Consider the following 22,557-nt stretch of genomic DNA (forward strand, 5'->3'; position numbering starts at 1 on the left):
TGCAAGGAGCTTGTGTGCTGGCAGGGTGAGCTAGGGGAGGGGGGAACTGATTACAAAATGCTACAAAGTGTAAACAGTATTAAGAACCCTGTTTATTTATTTATTTATTTGGATTTATTTCTTTTTATTTTATTTTTTACATCATTTTTCATTTTTGCACAATGTATGCATTTTCGTCAGTTATTGTACCCATACAATTCCCAACCCCCTTGTTTTCATCCTAAAAAATATGGAATGCTTCACGAATTTGCATGTCCTCCTTGTGCAGGGGCCATGCTAATCTTCTCGGTATCGTTCCAATTTTAGTATATGTGCGGCCGATGCGAGCACAAGAACCCCGTTTAAATGAGATCCTGAGGCTAGAGGGTGTCCCGGCATGCATAAATCAGCAAACTACAGGAAAAAACCTTGCCTCTTCCACAGGAAGTGATCCTTTCCCCCTCCTGTGGAACCAAGTAGGAGATGTTCCAGAGGTTTTAGGGGGCTGTTGGTCTGGGATTCTGGGAAGAGCACATGCATTGCACTCTGAACACACTCTCCAATCCAGTCTCTATTGTTGTTTCCAAATAAACTCTGTTTTGTTGTTGGGATAACTGATCTTTTTTTTTTGAGGTCAACAACAACAAAAAAACACAAATACACTGCTTTGTGCTACTGTCAGCCTATCAATAACCAGTACTATGAATGGGCCAATCCTTGGAGTTCTTATCATGATTGCAAGATAGATGCCCTTCAGCAATGACCTTTGGGAAACCCTGGGAAAATGAAGATCACAGCACATCTGGGCCACACAGTGGGGGCGACGGGGGTAAATAAGTTATTAGGCATTTTTTTTCCCACCTTCCCACCACCAGTGTGGTTACCCAGGGCCGAGGGGCATGGCTGTGGGTCACACACACGCCTATGATTGTGGATACCTGGGCCCAGGGAGCACAGGAAGTGCAGACACCTACGCCAAGAGGCCAGGTATAAAAGGGCAGCATCACTCTGAGATAGGACTACAGTGGGGGAGCATTCTGAAGTGAGACCACAAGGCCTGCCTGACTCCCAGGCCCCCTGCCCGCCCATGCCTGCCTCCTTGCAAGCCAGCCTCCCTGCCTGCTGTGCCTGTGTACCTGGTTCCCTGAGAGAGCATTACAGGCCTGTAAAACCCTACCAAGGGCTCCCAGACTCTCTTTATCCGTCCACCCAAATCAACAGTGAACCTGCCTGGTGCTTGCTTGCACTAGAGGTGGGGAGAAAGCACAAGCAAGAGAGTCAAGGGTGGGAGTCTAGAGTTTTATGGGCTCACTCTCACTCTTTATCTGTGAATTTAAAACACATGAGCAGGAAGAAAAAGAAACAGAACTCCAAGTGGCCCCAAATGGCCAGTTAGCCTAAATCAACAGGAGTGAGGTGGGGGGAGGCAGTTTGAGTCTATCCAATATGGCTACAACCTCCCATTTGAGCTTGCCCTTTTTTTTTTTTTTTTTTAATTATTTATTTATTTATTTTTTATAGAGGCATGTTTTATTTATTTATTTGTTTGGTTTTTTTTTGTTTGTTTGTTTATACATGCACTGGGTACAGTCAGAAGCGCGGGAGGGTGAGAGAATTCACCAGAGCCAGAGCGGGGAACAGAACAGGCAGACTGATGAAGTACACTGCTGAGGGGAGCAGCGGGCGGCAGGAGAGGTCTGCGCGCCATGTGGGACCCTCCTCCGGTGGCCGGGGAGCAGCCGGGGATCGAACCGGCGCCGCAGAGGCCGCGGGCAGCTTCGCAACCCAGCGCTCAACCACTGCGCCACCGGGGAGGCCCGAGCTTGCCCTTTTTGAAGTGGATGCACTTAAAAGAAAATCCAACGGTCATGGTTTATATTACATAAACGAACATAAAATAAATGACCATGGACCCCGTTCTGGAAAATAAACATGAGCCAGGCAATATGCTATTTCAGAGGCATCCTTTCATTTGCTCCCCACAAGGCATAATGAAATAGATCTCACTGTCCCCATTTACAGACTTTAACTATGAAGGTCAGAAAGCAAGTGGATTCCCAAGATCACACAATAAGGAATCTGACTCAATCTCAGGTCTGTCTTATTATAAAACTTATGCTCTTCACCTCTTGACTAGAGTTCCTGAAATTAAATGTAACAACGACAGAGAGAGAGAGAGAGAGAGAGAGAGAGAGAGAGAGAGAGAGAGAGAGAGAGAGAGAAACCCCATCTCTGGGTCTTGGAACTTTGAGTGGATGCTGATAGGTAGAAAAATAAGAAAGACATAGTAGATGGAGGGAACAGAATGAATAAACATACAAAGGCAATTGTGAAAGTCTCAGGGTATGTGTGGGAAGAAGCAAGTCAATCATTTTGACATCTCAGGAAAATTAAGAGCAGATTCTGGGCCGAGGAGTCCATATTCAATGCCACAGGCAAGAGGGAGGCACTGAAGGTTTAGAGGAGAATGACCTCAAAGCCAAGTGTCTTTCTCGTTAGCCACAAAAGAACTGAATCCTAGCAAGGAAAAGTGCATTCAAGAGACCAGGACAAAATCAGTGGGGGGAGGAGGCAGGGAGGGGAGAATTGAGTGAAAATCCAGGGGAAATGGAGTTTGTGAATTTCACCAAGAGCTACACTCAGAGAATCCTTTATTCATCTACTCCAAAGTGAGGACAGAAAAGCATTCCCTTGAGGGGGGCCTGCGGAACTGGCTGCAAACCCTTCAGACACTCAAATTCAGGCAGATGATTAAAAAGCACTTTTTTACAACTGAGTGCTTCTCTTTCTTTTAACTATGCTATTTAGTTTGTCTTCAAATTAACATAAAACTGCATTAGCCAGTTCCTTCAGCCAACAGGAGGGGAAGAAATCACTGCTAGCTTTTTAATATGCCCTCTTAGACTGCAAAGGGAAAAAAGGGTAATTATGTACATAAGCATATTGCTCAATTCCTGCATTTAAAAAAAAAAGACATTCTGAACAATTCTTCTGGCATCTATTAATCCTGTTAACTATTATCTAAAATTATTATAGCAAGCAAAGAAAAGCAGGATATAATGAATAGATTTTTTTTTAATAAATAGTATGGGTGTGCTATATAGGGTGGTGAATTGTCAGCTAGAAGGAACCTCAGAAATTATGCAATTGAACCCATTCATTTTACAAGAGAAAGTAGCCTGAGAGGCCAACCAAGCTCTCCAAGTCACAGCAAGCTGGGATCTTGGTACGCAGAGAAATGCATCTACAAGGGCAGGTTCAGAAATGTAAGTTGTCTTTGAGTGTTGACTGTCCACTCACTGAGCTAAGCACTTTTCAGGTATCAGCATATCTGTTCTTGGCGAAAGTCTCATGAAGTAGGTACTGTTTTTAATGCCCATTTTACAAAGAAAACCAAGATTCAAAGAAGTGAAGTTGCTCATCTGAGGACCCACAGCTAGTAAACGGTAAATTTAGCTAGAATTTGAATGCAAATCTAATATACACTTAGGTTCTTTTCTTTTTTAGATTTTATTTTTTATTTATTTATGCATAGAACTGGGGTACAGGCCAGAGGTGCCGAGTGGAGGAGGGGAGAAGAGGATTCACCAGAGACAGAGTGGGGAGCAGAACAAGCAGATCTACTAAAATACACTGCTGAGGGGATATAGGGTCAGGAATGGACACAGGGCAGGTTTTCTAGGATCCAGCAGACCAGGTAAAGGAGGAGTCAGAGTCCTCAGTGGTTTTTGCAGGTCTTTTATAGGGATTTACCCGGTACACAGCAGGCAGGGGTGCTGGGAGGCTAGCAGGCCTCCCAGGCCCTGGCGAGTCTTCACTTTATCTGGGTTCGCTGGCCTTCTCTGCCTCTCTCTCGGCTTCTGCTCCTGCTGGCATCGCGTGACGCCGCCCTTAAAAGCCCAGTCTCAGCCCAGGTGAATCCCATCTACCTAGGCCCACACCCTACTCCAGGTGCCCGCCATCAGGCATGCATTCAGGACCGCAAGGATCCATCATCTATCCTGATGGCGGGAGGGCAGAAAAGCCTGACATTTTTTCCTTGCCTACAGGGGAGCAGCGGGCGAGGCAGGAGAGGTCTGCTGTGCCATGTGGGTCACCTCCCTGGCCAGAGATCGAACTCATGCTGTAGTGGCTGATGATGGCGTGATAATGCTGAGACTTAGGCCCTGCTTATGTTCTTTTCATAAGCAGGAGGGAGTTTCCATACTTATGTTCTTTTCACAGGAATATTTGCAAAGGAGAATATTAACTGTGATGGGGTTCAGGACATGTTGCCCCAAATGCTACTTTGGCATAAGGATCATTGTGAGCGGAAGGCAGTTGAGAGAAAGGCAGACACAGGAAGAACTCTTTGCTCTCCCCTTTCTGTCTAAAAATAGCTGGTGAATTCCCTTTGCATAGAGGATACAAGTTGCTATTTGTAAAAGTGCCCCCCCCTCCAGTATCAGGAAAAGGCGGATAACTTATCACTGAAGGTGACTGGAGTCTGCAAAACAAGTCTTACTATCCAACATACTGTACCTGGTTACCCCCCCCACACCCCCATTTAATATCCATTAGGGCCCAAACTTTCTTTTCCTCTGTTTAGTCATTTCTTCCCATCTTAGCACCATTTGTCAAAATGCTAAATAAACCTGTAAGTCTAATCTTTTCTTTGGATTTTTACTTCTGTGACGCTCCTCTGTACCTAAAAATTTAACAAATAAAATGTCTTGGTCTTTTCTCCTGATGATCTGCCTTTTGTCGGTTTAATTTGCAGTCCTTGTTGACAGAACCTAAGAGAGTAGAGGAAAAGTTTTTGTCCCCTACAACTTCAGGACCACAAGCTCCCATAATTCTGTTACAGGTCCAGACCCAGAAGAGTGGGTCCTTTGCTCTCTAGGGAAAGAATCCATCAGACAGCTCTAGGGCAGTTGAACCACACAAGGCTTTATTAGAAAGACTCATGCATGAGGGACCTGTGCTAGGGAGGAGGTAAAAGCATCACAGCTTGTTCTAGGTTGGGCTACACCCGGGCATGTGCAACTTTGATTTGGGCTTTCTCGTTGCAGGAAATTGTGAGATAAATCAGGTTCTAATGCTTTTTGTTTGTCACGACCCCTTTTTTGGACAGGGCTCGCCAGTCCATGATTTAGTCTATTTATTCAACACATCCTACCAGCTCACAATTTCTTTCACCGAGGTTGTCTCAATTCTACCTACCATGAACCGAGTAAGAACCAGAGGAGCAACCTATTGGGGGGTGGAGGGGAGGGGGCAGAGGAGCCAATGAAGAAAGGTACATAGATTAGTGGCAGCCCAACACCCAGCTCATCCTGAATTGCGTGTTTCTTGCCCCCACTTTATTAATAGGGTTTTTGTAAGAATCAAGTGATATGCTGCATATAAATGAACTTTGAAAAATCTATAAAGAGTTATACAAAGGATAAGTTAAGCCCTTATAAGCATTATTTCACCCAAAAGGTACCCAACAGCCTCAGGGCTGGAGAGGCCATGAAGAAGCAGAGAGAGAGGAAGAAGGCTTTCAAAGCACTCCAAAATCTTACAAAAACCACCTGTTAGAGGAGAGGTACAATTTAAGTTACTATCGTCTCCATGAGACATATTTTAAAAAGGCATGAAGAATAATAAGTGCCCCTGAAGAAGATTAAGAAATAAACCTGCCTTATATATCTGGAAGCTATTGTGGACCCCTCCCCCAGCCTCACCCCTTCATTGCCCACCCCCCCCCCCCGCCCGAGGGAGCCTCTTCACCAGATTTGGTGTTTCCTTCTCATGCACACCTTTATACTTTTAGGACTTGTGTAATGTATATCCCTAACTTGATATAATTGCTTTACACATTTTTTAACTTTACATAAAGTCCCATATGTGTGTTTGTGCAACTTGCTTTTATTGCTTTTGACATGTTTCTCGGCGGATTCACCCCTGTTGATTCATAAAGTCCTGGCTCGTTCATTTTCCGCAGCATGAATCGAAGGTATACATCCACTTTCCTCCAGAGAAGGGGCAAGTTGACTCCCCCATTCCCAAAAACACCATGGAAAAGATTAGAAACGGAAGAAGGCTTTTTAGAGCTTTGCCATACGCAATGAGTCAAACACGTCCTACCTGCCACAGAGGGCTGCCATAAGGATGATAGCACATGGTGATGATAATGAAAGTTAACATTTATCAAGTGCTTACTGCCTGCCTCGCTTCAGGCTAAGAGCTTTGCATTAATTGTGCATTGAACCTTCACACAGCCTGATGAAGGGAGCAGCTACTATTATCCCATCTTACAGAGGAGGGAACGGAGGCTCAGAGGGTGGGAAAGTGACTTGTCTGAAGACATTCTGCTCTGCAGAGGTGAGGTGGCAACTTGAACTCACATTCCCTGAACTCGCATTTCTAGCCTAGACCCCAAGCCAGAAAAGGACTCAGGACAGAGCCTGGCACAGAACAGGCACTCGATAAATGGTAGTTGCTGTTATCGGTAATAATGAGGCATTTTTAAGCCAGGCAAGATCATCAGCGCTGGTATGAATTATTCAGCTCACCTGGGAGAGTGACTGGCAGAGTAGCCTGTATTTAAACTAAGAGAAGGGATATAGATGACTGAGTGGTCCAGCTTTCCAAAACCTAATTCTAATTATATCCCCAGGGAGTGCCCTAAATTTGCAAACACTAGGAAATTGCGCCACTAGGGTTCAGAATTTGTTATGTAATCTCTTTTTGCCAAGTTCATGGTTCAGAGATAGGAAATAATGCATTTGATTATATAACATGCCAGACACCCGATGTAGTGCGAAATCCTCCATGTGTATTAACTTACCCAGGCCTCACAGCCATCTGGGAGGCAGGACACCAGAGGCTGAGGCTCAGTGGGGTTATGTCACTTACCCAGAGTGTTGGGGGGTGGGAAGGGACACAGGGCAGGTTTTCTGATCCAGCAGACCAGGGTAAGGAGGAGTCCTGGAGCCCTCAGTGGCTATTGCAGGCTTTTATTGGGATTTACCGGGTACACAGCAGGCAAGGGTGCTGGGCAAGTCTTCACTCTTTCTGGGCTCTCCAGCATTCTCTGGCGTTCTCTCTGCTTCTCTATGCTTCGTTCTGCTTCTGCTTCTCTGCTTCTGCTCTGGCGTCCCCTTGACGCCGCCCTTAAAAGCCCAGTCGTAGCCCAGGTGAATCCCATCTACCTACGCCCACACCCTACTCCAGGTGCCCGCCATCAGGCATGCGTTCAGGACCGCAGGGTTCGGTCATCTATCCTAATGGCGGGAGGGCAGAAAAGCCTGATACTTTTTACCTCACCCTACACAGAGTCCTTGCTCTCTGCCCTGCCTCACCTAAGACCCTTGTAGTTTTCTGAGTGATAGAGGTGCTAAAAGCATCTTTGTTATAACAGTGTTTGGTTTAGTTCCCCGTTCCTGACACAAGAGCTTCTAGAATGTATGGAATGCTGAGTGCCTTGTGTGTGCTATTGAGATGCCTGGAGCGCTTCAAGATTAGGGGGTTAGAACTTTTATCCCTTACACCCTCCCTGACTTCCAGGGGAAGGGACCAGCGATTGAATTAACCACCACTGGCCAATGATTCCATCAGCCATGCTGGAGGGGAAATGGAGGGGCTTGGCCTCTTCTTTGCCTCCTGCCACTAGCCTCTGTGGCTGCCCCCTGCAGCCTGGCTTTCCTCCCAGGTTGCATTGCCCACACAAGCACAAAATGTGCTTGGGAGCACAAGCATGGGGCACGCACAGACACCCAGGGCCAAGAAGCGTGAGCACAGGGTATGCACATCTGTAATTACAGATACCTGGGCTGCGAAGCTGGAGGGCGTGCGGTGTGTGTGCCTATAAGTGCAGACGCCCAAAGTCAAGAACATTACAAGAAGGAGGCAGAAAGAGAATGCCCCAGAGAGCAAGGAAATGGCGGGAGCTGAGAGGCTCAGTTGCTGCCAGCCTCCTAGCTGCCTGCCGCCCTTGTGCCAACCTCTCTGCCTCCCTGCTTGCTGGTCTGCCTGTATCTGGTCCCCCGCTTCAACATTAAAGGCACATTGGAGATAATGAAGTCTCCAAAAGTCTCTTTTCGTCTACCCAAAACAACAATGAGCCTATGTATTCTGTGCCTGGGTTGCCCATGTGCTGGAGGCTCCACAAAAACCCTAAATGGTGGGGTTAGGAGAGCTGCAGGGTTGCTGAACACATCCTGGGATGGTCGTGCACCCCAGCTCCAGTGAGACAGAAGCTTCTGGGCTGGGGACCTCACCATAATGGCTTCTTCATCCACCAGATGCTCACGTCTGTCTTTCCTAATGTCCTTTACAAGAAGCCCATAAATATAAATTGTTTTCCTGGATTCTGTGAGCCATTATGGCAAATTATCGAACTGGGGAGGTTGTGGGAAACCCCAAATTTATAGTCCATTGGTCAGAAACACAGGTGACTACCTTGGCCTTGAAGTTGGCTTCTGCAGGAGAGGAGCAGCAGTCTCATGGGGCTGAGGCCTTACCCTGAGAGGGGTCTCTGGTGCCAGCAGGCACAGGGCAGGTTCACTATGGATTTGGGCAGACAGATAAAGGAGAGTCCTGGAGCCCTCCTTGGATTCTTCAGGCTTTAATGCTCTCAAGGAACCAAGTACACAGGCACACCAGGCAGGAAGGCTGGTATGCAAGGACAAAGTCATGGGCCAGGCAGGGGGTGCTGGGAGGCAGGCAGGGAGTTATTAGATGAATAAATTCTGGGGATCTCATGTGCCACATGGTGATGATGCTTAATACTGTACTGCCCACTTGAAATTGGCTAAGAGAGTAGATCTTAAGTGTTCTTGCCCCCCCACCCCCCGCCCCACACACACACAAAAGGTAACTACACGAAGTCAGGGGTGTGTTAACTAGCTGACTGCATTAATCATTTCTCAATGTATACATAAATTAAATCATCACATTAAAAAATCACATATAACCTATATATATATATATATATATATATATAAAAATTTTTACTTGTCATTCTACCTCAAAAAAAGTGGAAAAAATAAGATCAAATTGGAAATGTTTTCAGTTTTATGTTTCAGAACCCATACTTCTTATTAGAGTGTAAACATTCCCATGACCCCAGTAAGTGCCAGCACTGGGCCTCACAATGCTGAATGGACAAACCAGCTCTCATCTTTGTGGAACCAAGCTTAGCCAAGGTTTCGCCATTTTGTATATCCTCCATCTTGATATGTTAGTCCTTGTACGGCCGCATTCCAGAGATAGTTTCAACAGTCACAACCCTCACCCCACTTGGTGACAAAAAAGCAGACCACCCCAGCCGCCAATGAGGGCAGTCTTATCCATAAATGGGACAGCATCTCTAACTGTCCAATCAGTTTGAAACTATAACCATGTGCGCCAAAATGCCTTTGTAGTAGCCAATGAGTAATTGCCAGCTTGTTTCAAAATTCGAGCCTGCTTGTGACCCTATAAAAGACCCCTGCTTCCTCTGTTTGGAGCTCTTGATCTCCGCCGCTGCGTCGGTGCATGTCGTGAGCCTGGACTTGAGCCCGAATTAAAGTCCTTCGTGTTCTTGCATCGGTTGTCTGTGTGTCCTTGGGGCTGCACCCATCAACGCTGGGCACAACAATCTTCACATGAATTGAAAGTCAACTTGTCTACACAGACACTACGAGTTGTTTTTTGTGTTCCTCCACAACTCGTTCCTGATCATGTGTCAAAGACAACGCACCAGGAGATGTGGAAAGACACTGACAGTGGAACCTCAAGAAGACAAATGATGAATGACTGCCCTCCCCCAACAGGAAGGTTAATTACTGGCCTTTAAAATATCTGAGGGGGGGCCTCCCCAGTGGCGCAGTGGTTGAATGCTGGGCTGCGAAGCTGCCCGCAGTCTCTACAGCGCCGGTTCGATCCCCGGCCGCCGGGTGAGGGTCCCACATGGAGCGCAGACTTCTCCTGCCGCCCGCTGCTCCCCTCAGCAGTGTACTTCGTCAGTCTGCCTGCTCTGCTCCCTGCTCTGGTGAATTCTCTCACCCTCCCACGCTTCTGACTGTACCCAGTGCTTATATAAATAAATAAATAAATCTAAATAAATAAATAGATGCAGGTATTAAAAAAATAAAAAATAAAAAAAAATAAAAATAAAATATCTGAGGGGAAGATGTTACACACCCATATCACCAATTAACCTCAACTCTAAGAAACCACCATTGCTGCAATTAATAGAAAATGACTGTCATCCTAATTACAAGGTCTCTACAAGGGCCAGTGTTAGGCAAGGAGACTTTTTTTAACCTCTTCTTGGTTGGTTTCCTAATTTCTTTGGCATCTTTTCAACAAGTTACACATGGGTTCCACTTCCTACATAAAGCTGTACCCAGAAATAGTTGTTGCTGTTGTTGTTGTGGATAACTTCTACTGAGCACTTACTATGTCTGGCACTGTTTCAAGCACTTCCTGTGCATTATCTCCCTTCTCCCGTGAACTTCATATTCTCATGGTTCCCTGCGTGGTGCAATTTTTTGCTTTTCAATTTGTAAACTTGGTCTAAGGACTTTTACTCTAAGGGATTCAATTTTGCCAGATACTCTGCAAAAGGGACCATCTCTCTCAACTCACATCAACCAAACTCACATGAGAGCAATGTACAAATGTACAAATCTGAGTTCCAATTTCATGATGGCTGTCAAGAACCAGAGGTGCTCAAGGGACAAAATCCCAGCTTCCCCACTGAGCACCTCTTCTTCCTAGTACAAATTAACACAGGAAGACATAGTGTACACTACTGGTGTCCCTCTCTCATCATCACGGCACACTGAGTTAAAAACTTCTGTAAGTGCCTTTTGCTCTTTGCCAGGGCTTTCTCTGGCTGTGGAAGCATGCTGAGCCAGTGAGTGGAGCAAGTCAGAAGTGTCAGCAAGAAGATGCCCCCAGAGCACGCTGGGCCACTGAAGACTGGTATGAGTGAAGGATGCACATTTCCTCACCCACATGACTTTGAACCCCACGTGTGATTTCCAAGCATGCACTACACAGCCTCCCAGGTCCTCACAAGACTGAGCCTAGTTGCTCTCAGCACTACCTGCCATTACTGCCCTTCTCCGTCTCGTTTCCCTCCTTTGCTACTGCTTTGTAGTATCACCTGCTGAAAAACTTCCTGACACTCAAATCCTTGTCTCAGGGCCTGCGTGGGGGCAGGGAGATCCTGAGACAGAAATTTAGGGTGTCCTTGATTCTAAGTCTGTTGGGAGAGCATCACGCTGAGCCCCTCCACTGCAGGGATTTGTCTGAAGCACAGGCACGTTCTCCTTATAGGTCTAGAACCTCTCTTTCTGGACAATTCGAGAAACAATCACTGATTACTCAGTCTCCCTGGGTTTGCTTCTATGGATTCTCAGTTAACACAGTCTTTCTTCAGAGGACAACCCAATTGATCACATTTTCCTGCTTTCACTCACAATGTCGAGCCAGGCAACTTTCTCACACAGATTGGGGGGAGTCTCTGGCCTCCCCAAACTCATCAGTCATAACCATCCCCCAGCCAGGCTTTGGGGTAGGTCATTGACTTATGCTTTTCTCTTAATAGATTTTTTAATTATACAAGTAATGCATTAAAATGAACCCCTTTACAAGAATTATAACATGACAGACAACACCATGGAAATGGTGGCAAAAAGTGAAAGGGGGTAATTGTTAGGGGGAAAGGATGTCCAGAGCTAATTCCATACAGACTTTGTGGATGCCATCCCTACTCCACCAAGACATGGGGAACTACAAATCCCAGGATCCCCAAGGGGAAGTTGCGAGGACCTAAGGGTGGAGTTAAGGAGCCATTTTCTCTGTTTGTAAATAAAAACCATCCATGTTAGTGGGATCAGGCACACTTGGCTGGTGCTCTTGGCCAGGCAGGTTTGACTTGGCAGGTCATTTGGGATTCCAGGTTGGCAGAACGGGTAGGACACATTTAAGAATTTATCTCCTTCTTTTCTCCCTGAGTTGTACATTTCCTCATTCCCTTCCCTTGTAAATAAACCTTTTGTTAACCTTTTAAAAAGAAAAAAAAGGAACAATGATGTAAAAAAAATTGAAAATTAATTTAAAAAATGACAGACAAGGCTTAAGTCCCTCTTGAAGACCACCTTTCCCCACAAATCCCAGTTTCTTCTGCTCCCTTGCCCCGTCCCCATCAAGATGTTACCACTGTACACAGTTCCAGGCTTTTTCCTACAAATTTGCACAGATATACTATGTCATGGGCAAGGTTCAGATGGGTGGAAGTTAGCCTGTGACATCCTTCTACACATATGCTGCACTGGCATCAAACAAAAAGAAAAAGAAATTTAAAAGGCATTATTATTCACCATAGAATTAAATGTGTTTTAAATCTGAGAATAAATATAACCAAAGATGAACAGGACTTCTACACCAAACACAACAATATGAATAGGCAGACTGAAAAATATTTATATAAATTGAAAAATGACTCTTGTTCTTGATTGAGGTTTTAATTCTCCCCCAAATTGGTGTATGGATTCCCCAGAATACCATTTTAAAATCTAGACTTTTTTTTTAAATTGAAATGTGTATGCTGATTCTAAAATGTACGTAGGGATGCAAAGAACCTAACAAAAATCAAGAAATATAGAAAAAAGAGGTGGGGAGGAAAAAGGGAGAGAAAGTGTATGAGGAGGAGGAGAGGATGGGAGGGGGAGGGATAGTTCAAAAACTTTCACCAGCATATTTCCAGTTTTACTTAAGAAAACGATAGTTAAGAATCATGTATCGGTTAATGACAGATAAACAGACTAATGACAAAAGCTTCTATAGATGTGGATGTGCAATCCCTATTCATCAAATCAAATGGAGAATGTACTGGTCAGCTTCAGTTATGTTATGCTGCAGTAACAAACATGCCCAAGAATTTCAAAGGTTTAATACACCAAAATTTATTTCTATTTCACAATTTGGGTTCAGATAACTCAAAAATCCAGGTTAAAATGACACTCTGATTCCATATTTTCAACACAAGGTCCTCACATTCTATAGAGTTGCAAAAATGTAGCCAAAGAGCTCCCACTGGTTTTCCCACCCTTGTGCCTAGAGATGACACACACCCCCTCTGCTCACAGCCCACTGGCCAGAACTGGTCCCATGGCCCCACTCCACTGCGGGGGCAGGGAAGGTAACAGAGTACACGAATCAGGATCTAATTATAACTGCAATACGTGCCAGAAAGGGACTGGCTTCCTGGACCGTCTGGTTGAGGCTCTTAAATTAAGACTTTGAAATGCAGAAGACACACACATAAGGCCACAGGTGAAAAGAAGCAAGTGACAGTCCCCTGCAGACCTCACTTCTCAAACCCAAGTCAGGAGTTTTGCCGAGTTTCCAGCCATGCAGTCTGGCAGCAGCCAGGTGATGGTTTCATTGCTAAGCACAAATCACTGAAAACAATGCAGGGCACAGAAATTCAACCACTCCGATTCCCACAACACCTGTAAAACAGTCTGACAGGGCGCAGTGCCCAGGATTTGTTTACGGGTCCTTTTCTGAGATGAAAACCTGAACACATCACAGCCTGTGCTGAAATGGTCCAACTCAAATACAATAAAACTCATCAGAAGCTTCCAACTCAGAAGCCCGAGGGCACAACTCTATGAGAGGGGTGGCCCCTGGGAATTGGGCAACAAGAAGCCGCAGTATTGCTGCTTGGGATTATTTTTTAATTTTTTAATTTTGTAGAGAGGTTGGAAATGTGGATTTTCATGTGAGATCTCTTGATGTTTGCATGTAGGAATTAAATTATGAAAACCACTTCTGAGGTTGAACAAAATACATCACCCAGTGGTCCTGCTGTGGAACCAGACCCCAATGATCTAGCCAAGCTCTAAAACCACAGAGCCTGGCGCCTCAGGCAAATCTGTTTCCATGACATTGAGCCCTGGTGTCCACCATGGAACCAGGAGAGGTTGTCCCTGTCCTTGCAGGTTATAGGAACACACTGGACTTTCCAGTGCTCTCCAGCTACATGGGATTCCCACACTTGTGAGGACTTCCCCCACGGTCACTTGGTGAAAGAGTTAGATGAGCCAAGATGAGAACCCTGGCCCAGCAGGGGATTTCCAAGGACATGGCAGGCATAGGTTGCAGGATTAGGGTGAGAGGACTTAGGGTAACTGGCCATCTTGGCTTGGTTCCCAGCATGCCATTCATGGACTGTTACTTTGGGCAACTCTGTCAACTTTCCTGAGCCTGCCTTCTCATTGCTAGGTAACAACAGCACCAAGGTGCTATGAAGACAAAAGAAGTTAAAATCTTAGAAGCAGGTAGTCCAGAGGCTGGCCCCAACAGGTAGGAGAAACTAGGTATTTTTCACTCCATCCATACCAGAAACCCCATGCTTTCTCCTACCTCAGGACCTTTGCAATGCTGCTCCTTCCACCTGGGAAATTCACCTAAAACCACATCCCTTTCTCTTCCACCTGAACCCCCACCCATCCATCAGATTTCACCTGAAGTGTCTGTACCTCCAAGTAACTGTCTCACAGTCCCCTGACTGAATTATAGCCCCTCTGGATGATACCAAAGTCCTGTGCTGCTCCCTGCAACCACTTATGGCATGTTGGTGAAATTGGTGTTTTCCTGACTGCCTATTCATGTTCAACAGCTTCGTGGTGAGGGTAGCGTCCGAGGTCACTACTTCAGCGGCAGGCCCCACACACTAGAAAAGGGTCTCCACTGAGCCTCCAAGAAGGCAGAATACAGCTGCTGACAATGCAATGGAGAAAGAAAGAGTAAACAGAAGGGCCCTGTGGGGTCTGAATAATGCCTCCAGCACTGAGCCTCTCGGAACTCAACCTTACCAACATTTACACAGTCACTCCTTTTAATTAGTGGGTAAAAAAGATCATTTTCACTCATTCATTTGTTGGACAAATATTTATCAAGTACTTTCTTTGTGCCTAGCAATAGCAGGGAATAGTCAGCATAATAAAGGCTCCAATCTCAATTTCATATACCTCGGTTTTCTCAATGGAAGGATTTACTCAGCTTGCCTCAATGTGTCTGGGACCAGTAGAGGATGGAGGATATGAAAGGCCCTATCCTACCTTCAAGATTAGAATCAAGATTCATGACAAGATTACCCTGCAACAAGGGCCCAAGGTCAAGAATGACCTACAGCATTCACCAAAGATTCATTATGAGCCGGACACTCTGCCAAGATGTTTATATCCATCCACTTAGCCTTCCATTCAATCCTGCCATGCAACCATGCATTCATTCAACAAATATGCATTATGTGCTACTGTGAGCTACACACTACACACCCAGTGATTCAGCAATGACCCCACAAAGATGACCATGGAAACAAACAAAAAATCAATACATAAAATAAAGCCAGAAAGTAATCATGTGATAAAGAAAAATAAAGCAGAAGGAAATAGGAGTCTGTGATATTTATATAAAACCTGAATGAAGAAAGAGAGTGAGCCACGTAAGACAAATCTTCCAGGCAGAAGGAAAAGCAAGTACAAAATGCTATTAGGTAAGTATGATACTGGTCAACTTACAGGTGATGAAACTAAGACTCAGAGAGGTTAAGCCAATTTTCCCAGGTCACACAGCTCAGAACTGACAGGTCTCAAATGCTAGCCCAAGTCTGACACCAAACTTCATGATCTTCATCATTATGCTACACTTTCATTCTTAGAATTATTGCAAGTATCAAGACTACGAATTTGCCTCTGTGCATTGCACTAGCTACATCCTCAAAGTGCTAATAATTATTTTTATCTCTTTCCCTTGGTATGTTTGTCATTTCAAGCTAATCCCCCTTTCACCCAAGAGTTAATTACAGATGTTTGTAAATTTTTTTCTTTCTCAAATTAAATAGAAGTTGAGTCAAGCCGAGGGGCGGTGAAAAGACAATTCACAATATTTGTTAAATTTTGAAACTTATAAAAGTTTCATTCTACTTTCTCAGAATCCAGTGAAATAAATTCTGTAGGAAGACAGCTTTCCCATTGTAGCCAGCTCACAAATATAAATTCCTAACCCAGGAAAACATGGTCTAACAAGTGGCCAAAACAACTTTACATTATTCCCTTACTGCAGCCCCACAAGGGATCTGATGGGTGGAATTTGACACTCAGTTCTTGAGATATCTAGGGAATGATATTGTATCATGGCAAATCTTAAGACTCTGAAATAACCCTGTGGGTCAAAAACTCATTTTCCTACTTGCTACTTTCCTCTCTATGACAGATAAGAACTGTTGAAAAATTCATGGAACTTTTTTCTTTTTTTAAGTTTGAAAAGTAGTAACAAGGGTTAGACTGAGAGCATCACACTCATCTTAGGTAGTTGTTTAAAATGCAGATTTCCCAGCCCCACCTCCAACCCACTGAATCTTTCGGATGGCCTAGAATGAGGTGCTCTGCCTCTCTAGGACATCCCTGTCACCTCGCCAAGTGCATCTCCCCACCATTTTTAAACCCCTAGATTAGTGAGGACCTTTCAAAGAAATGTGATTCAACAGGATAAGTCTGTATAGGCTTTCTCCTGGGAGCTATTCCTTAATGAGTATCACTCTGTAGGAAAGCATCAAATAAAACTTGGCTGAAATTCATTATCATCACTGCCCCAAGACACACACACACACACACACACACACACACACACACACCCCAAAGCTTTGAACAATAATTGGCCCTTCTGGGTATCTTCAGTTTTGTTTATTCCTCCCCTGGGGAGAGGCTGCACATAAAATGGAAGTAACTAAGTTAAAGTTCTATCTTTACTAACAACTGTCAGCTGGGCCAGGGGGTGCCATCGTGTGAAGGAAATAAGCCTGAGTTTCTGAACATCACCCAGGACTGAGAACTTCTGGGTCTATGGTGGCCCTGGGGTGCCAGATTTGGGCCGTTCCACTAGCCTCACACTCACAGTTAAGTGGATCGGAGGGGCGGGTGAGAGGGAAGAAAGAGAGGGAGGGGAGAAGAGGGAGGAAATCTTAGAATTCTTCCCTAACTACTTCCAATTTTGATTTTTTTCCCCCAAACATTTCTAGTTATCTCTGGACCTGCTCATTTCCCCTAAGACCAATAACCTTGATTTTGTCAAGACTCTGTAAAACAAGTCTTCTCACTAGTATTCCCCAAGGTGAGAAAAGGTACAGGAAATGACCAAAGGATAATTTCTGCCTCCCACTGTAATCACCACTGTTCTTGTCTATCCGGGCACTCACCAAGAACTTGGATTTAAATGTCCACTCTCAAAGCCAAGGTGCAATGCAGTGGATGCAGAATTAAGAAAAGCTAATTCCGAGTGCCGGCATAAAACCTGTGGGAGAACACGCTTCTATAATTTACCTACCCAATCCATTAGTGCTTTGACAGCGTAGGAATTTAATATTTAAGTCACATCCTACATCTTGCAAACCAATCTGCACAAATTTGCTAATAAAAAGGCTATCTTGACTAAACTAAAACAGTTAAACTATACTCAACCACAAACCAGTTAAACCCACTCCACACCCCCATCCTCACATATAAAACATAATAATGATGTTAAATAATCTGGGTTAAAAATGTCCTCATCTGGAGAGGACTATTTTTTGCAGAGTCATAATTAAAGAGAGCTTGGAAGGTGGGAAAGATGGGGGGAGTGTGTGGGGGTCGGGGGCAAAGACAAAGAGAGAAAGAGAGATAAAGAGAGAACTTAATGTTAAGTCCAGTGAGAAATAGATAAGGAGAGAGGAATAGAGAGAGAATCTGAGACTTGGGCAGAAAAAAATGTAACAGGGAAGAAGGTAAAAATGGAAAGTGAGAGGCAGTTAGGTAGAGGGAGAGAGAAGAAGTTAAGAATGACAGAGAAGGAGAAAGAGAGGAGTTGGTCTTTCTTCAACTGTCATGCTCATGTCACATTGCCATCATGATCATTATAACAAATCATTAGCAAGTACCCTATCGCCTAGGTCTCTATCAAGGTCAAGAGCAAGGTCAAAACAAAGTGGGTTGTTAGGACCCCCAGGTAAGACAGAAAGCAAACAACCAATACAGCTCTCTGACCCCCAAGACCCTGAGCCTCAGCGTGGAGTCTTCTGGAGCAGTCTAGGCCCACTGATCCCAAAAGTGTTCACTTCTGCCTCCTGCCTAGACGCTGGTTGCAGGGAGGCAGAGTGAAATTCACATGCCAATGGCCACAGATGGGGAAATGCCAGCCTCAGGTGGCTTTCAAAATCATGGCTTCTCAAAAACTTTGGACATCAGGGCCTCCCCTGGTGTTGCAGCGGTTGAGGGCTGGGCTGCGAAGCTGCCCACAGCATATGCAGCACCGGTTGGATACCCCGCCACCAGCGAGGGTCCCACATGTCGCACAGACCTCTCCTGCCGTGCCCGCTGCTCCCCTCAGCAGTGTATTTCGTCGGTCTGCCTGTTCTGTTCCCTGCTCTGATGAATTCTCTCACCCTCCTGCGCTTCTGACTGTATCCAGTGCTTGTATAAATAAATAAATAAATCTTTTAAAAAAACAAACAAAAAAAACTTTGGACATCAGAGCAAACCAAAGCTTTGTTTGTCCACAGACTTCATTGGCCTTCACACCCTCATGATTTGGCCTAGATTTGCTCTATCAGTTGATATTTATTCAGTTAAAAAAAAGATGATGGAGATAATAATACCCACAAGCATTCTTTTAACCACTTACTGCGTGGCAGGCACTGGGCAAAACTACAGGAATTAAGTCACTTGATGCTCACCATACCACTGTCTACATTTTAGTAAGAGCATATTTTAGGTACAAAAACTGTTGCTAAAGAAGTTCAGTGTCTTGTCTCCACACACTGCTAAGGACTTGTGGAGACTGCATTTGAACCTACGCCCCAACTCAACCACAATGCCTTGCTTTCAGTCTTCTTTGTGAAGCTTCATTCAATTAAAGACTGCAGTTCCTAGTGGCCAGGGAATTCCTTTCTGAAATCCATCATGCTCCCTTCTTGCACCGGGCTTTGCATATTCTGTTCCCTCTACCAAATGCATTTCCTATTATCCCTGTCCTCTTCCCAACAGGCTTTTAAATGTGTTCATCTTTTAGATCTCAGTTTAATCATCTTTTCTTCAGAGATCTCTTTGACCAGGTCAAATCCCCTTAATAGGCCCTCTTGAGAGTTGCAGTTTTTTTGTCTTTTTGTGTGATTCTTTGATGATGGGAGCCTCTGATGGTTAAAAATTCCATAAAGGCAAGACCACGTGTGTTTTCGCTCATCCCTCTATCCATAACACCCAGCAGAGCTCCTGGCCCATATTAGAAGTTTTTTGTATATGCATTTAATCATATAATTAATTAATGAGTGAGACAGTGAACAAAATAACTAGAAACATACATCAAAATCAAGAGTAGAACTAAGAAGACAAGGAAACGTCATAAGAAAGAGCTAAGGTAGTTGAAAGTATTTGTCTGTAGGGTTGGACTAAGAGAAAAGTGGAAAACTAGTATTTTGTTATAAATGTTATAACTGTAAATGAATTACTTCAATACAATGAAATTAATTTTTAAATGAGATCACAAATATTAAAAGTAAGTACTTCAGCAGGTTCTGGGTGTGTGTGTGTGTGTGTGTGTGTGTGTAATACACACACACTGGACGCCCAGTCTAATTCTGAGAAAAACAACCCCTTAAGATACTTTGTTCTGAAAGTTATGGTGCCCTGAGCCCCTAGGTTGGGTAAAACCCTCCTGCAGTCACAGCCACACCTGAATGGATCCAGAGTCAGTGTCCAAACTAAAAGCAACCAATCACAACATGAGGGGGAGACCAAGAATAAACTGCCCAGTGGGAGTGCTGGATGGTTGTTGGTGTCAATCCAGCCTATCAGATCCTCTCTTGGACAGTAACTACCAGGGTACGGGTCGGTTCTGACCTTGAACCACAACAGTGCACTGGGCAGAGACCTGCTGTTAAATTGTATACAAAGTTAAGTTTATGTGAATTTCCAGGGCTGCAGCTTTTGATCAGATTATCAAAGCAACCTATGATGAAGAAAGGTTAAGAAGTAGTAGATAAACAAGGGAATGATATTTATATTTTTAAAAATTGGAAGATGTCATGTGAAAATCTAGTTCCAACTGGTGTCCAAGAAAATAGAGTAACCCTGAGTCAGTAATTTGTCATGATAATCATTGCCCCTAGCTGAGTTCCAGGTTCTCCCTGTATACTGGCTCTGTGTTCTTACTATATACCCACTACTGTCTTTCCCCTGCTCAGTCTGCTTTAAGTATCCGTATTTCATGCCTGGACCCTGTAAGCATTTGATTTTGCAATCCTAGCTGTCAGGAAGTGGCTAGTTCAGACTAAACTGTGAGTGGTTGATGTTTTTTATAGGAGTTTACTGAACCTATCAAAATCTCTGATAGAACTGATAGAAGAAATGTTTTTGAGTCTCTTGGGTTATGTTTATATTATTCCTCACTCTCTCTCCCATTCAGGTTAGAACAAAAGAACAGAAATTTAGTTCCAAAACACTTCTGTGGATCTTCCCAGATTTCTTTGCTTTCTATTTTTTGTTTTCATTTTGTTATATTTTTTATTGGTTCTTACTTTGTTTTGGTTTCACATTGGGTAGGAGGCTTGCTTTTAATTTTTGTGGAGGATTTTTGTGTTCTTGTTTTGTTTTGCTTTTGCTTTTCTAAGACTCATGACTAGCTGCCAACAGTTACACTTTAACCTCTCAAAAACCTAACAAAAAATGAGGAATCAGCAGCTCCCTATGACTGAGAAATATTTTTTAAAAGCTTCTGTTTCCCTTCCTGGCTCTGAGGTAACAATCACAGATAACCACTATTGCTGAGGTCACACTGAGAAAAACCCTGTTACCTTTGCATAATAAAATGTCACACAGTTTGAAATTGTCTCATGCTGGGCCCATTTTCTTAGCTGCTAGGCACCTGCACAGGGACAGAATGACTTTGAATTGAGGGGTAGAGGTGAAGGAAACAAAGACATCCTACATCAGCATCTGTGATGTTCTTTATACTACAAACTTGAGAATAGTAACTTCCACTGGAACTCAGAGGGGGAGAAAGCGTTCTTGCCTGAGGCTGGCATCTAGAAGACTGAAGCTCTACTTTACTTGAGTCAATTATATTTGACTCAGTACTTCCTGAGCATCATTATGTGAAATGCAGTGTGTCTTACATCTTATGTGGGGGAATGCAAAGATGGGGAACAGAGTCACAGTGCTCAAGGAATTTGAAGTCCAGTGAGGAGAGGTGGAGTCAGACAAAAACATACAGAATGACAATAACTATGATTTCCAATTAAGTAAGGAACATCTGATCTTTCCTGCCAAACATTCCCACTTTTCATCAACATGCTCCCAATCTCATAGATGAACCAGGCCCTCACTGGTTTACTGACTCCATAGAGAAATCAAGTTCCAATTACATTGTCTGAGTCCCTGGATCCAGCCATACCTGAAATCATTGCTTATTTTTTTCCCAACCTTGAAGCTATAAAGTTCTTTTTGTTTTTTCTTTTGCAGATCTAAGGTGTCTCTTTAACTGAAAGAATCTTGACTAATAAAAATGCTCTTACTTATATTACCTCATTTTATCTTCAAAACAACCTAAGAGATTTACAAGAGGAAACAGCTCAGGGCCTTGAACTTGGTAACTATCAGTTACCAAGTCTTTCTAAAGAAAATCCTTTCTCCCACCAAATTATCTGGGGTTCTACCTGAGCTTTAGAGTGTTAAGAATTCCAATACCAACAATAAAAAAAGTGGAGTCAGGAAGACATACCTGGAAGGAAGCTGATAAAACCTGTCCAGGCAAAAAGGCCTAGAGCAGTGCTTCTCAGAATTTAATATGTATATAAATCAGCTGGGAACCTCATTAAAATACAGAATCTAATTCAGTAAGGCAGGGTTGGAGCCTGAGAGTCAGCATTTCTGGGCAGCTCACAAGTAACATCGATACTGCTGGACAGGACCACAGTGTGAATGGCCAGAGCTAAAACCAGGGCAGTAAACAGCCAGAGGTATTTAGGACAGAGGTAGCCATTAACATAGTTTACTTGGCTCACAGAGTGTTTTTGAAAATTAATTTATTATACCACTTTCCCTATTTTTGTGTGTGTTTGAAACTTTTCATTATAAAAAGTGTTTTTTTAAGTTTAAATTAAGTGCCAAAACCTAATGGTGATTTTACAAAAATGTCCCATTTTATGGCTTCTTGAGAAATCTCTGGCCACAGAATCTCTGGATGCTCTGGCCACACTGGGCCTAAGACCCTGACAATGCTGAGTCTCCCTGGCAGGGCTCCAGCTGGCATCTAATCCATCTGCACAGTGGTTAAGAAGCCTGCAGTGCTGAAGTCACCTGCCTGGGCTCCCACCTGGATGTGGCACTTCCTGGCCATGTGATTTAGAGGCATGACTTTCACCCTGTTGTGCCTCAGTTTCCCTATCTGTGAAATGGGGATAATAACAAGCAGCAATCTCCAGGGTTTGGGGTGAGGATTCAGCAAATGAACGTGTGTAAAGCTCTTTAGACGGTGCCTGGCTCTTAGCTGGGGCCGGGTGTGGGATGGGATGGTTAT

General features: G+C 44.1%; 1 non-coding gene across 1 annotated transcript; it reads right to left on the reverse strand.

Annotated features, from left to right (window-relative positions):
* Positions 1–223: 223 nt before the first annotated feature.
* Positions 224–330, reverse strand: LOC119245449 (U6 spliceosomal RNA). The gene has a single exon (XR_005125367.1). It is a non-coding gene; the product is annotated as a U6 spliceosomal RNA (small nuclear RNA).
* Between the last annotated feature and the right edge of the window lie 22,227 nt (positions 331–22,557).

The sequence above is a fragment of the Talpa occidentalis genome, unplaced genomic scaffold, assembly GCF_014898055.3.
Source record: "Talpa occidentalis isolate TD23 unplaced genomic scaffold, MPIMG_talOcc4v2.1 talOcc4.14, whole genome shotgun sequence".
Lineage (NCBI taxonomy): Eukaryota > Metazoa > Chordata > Mammalia > Eulipotyphla > Talpidae > Talpa > Talpa occidentalis.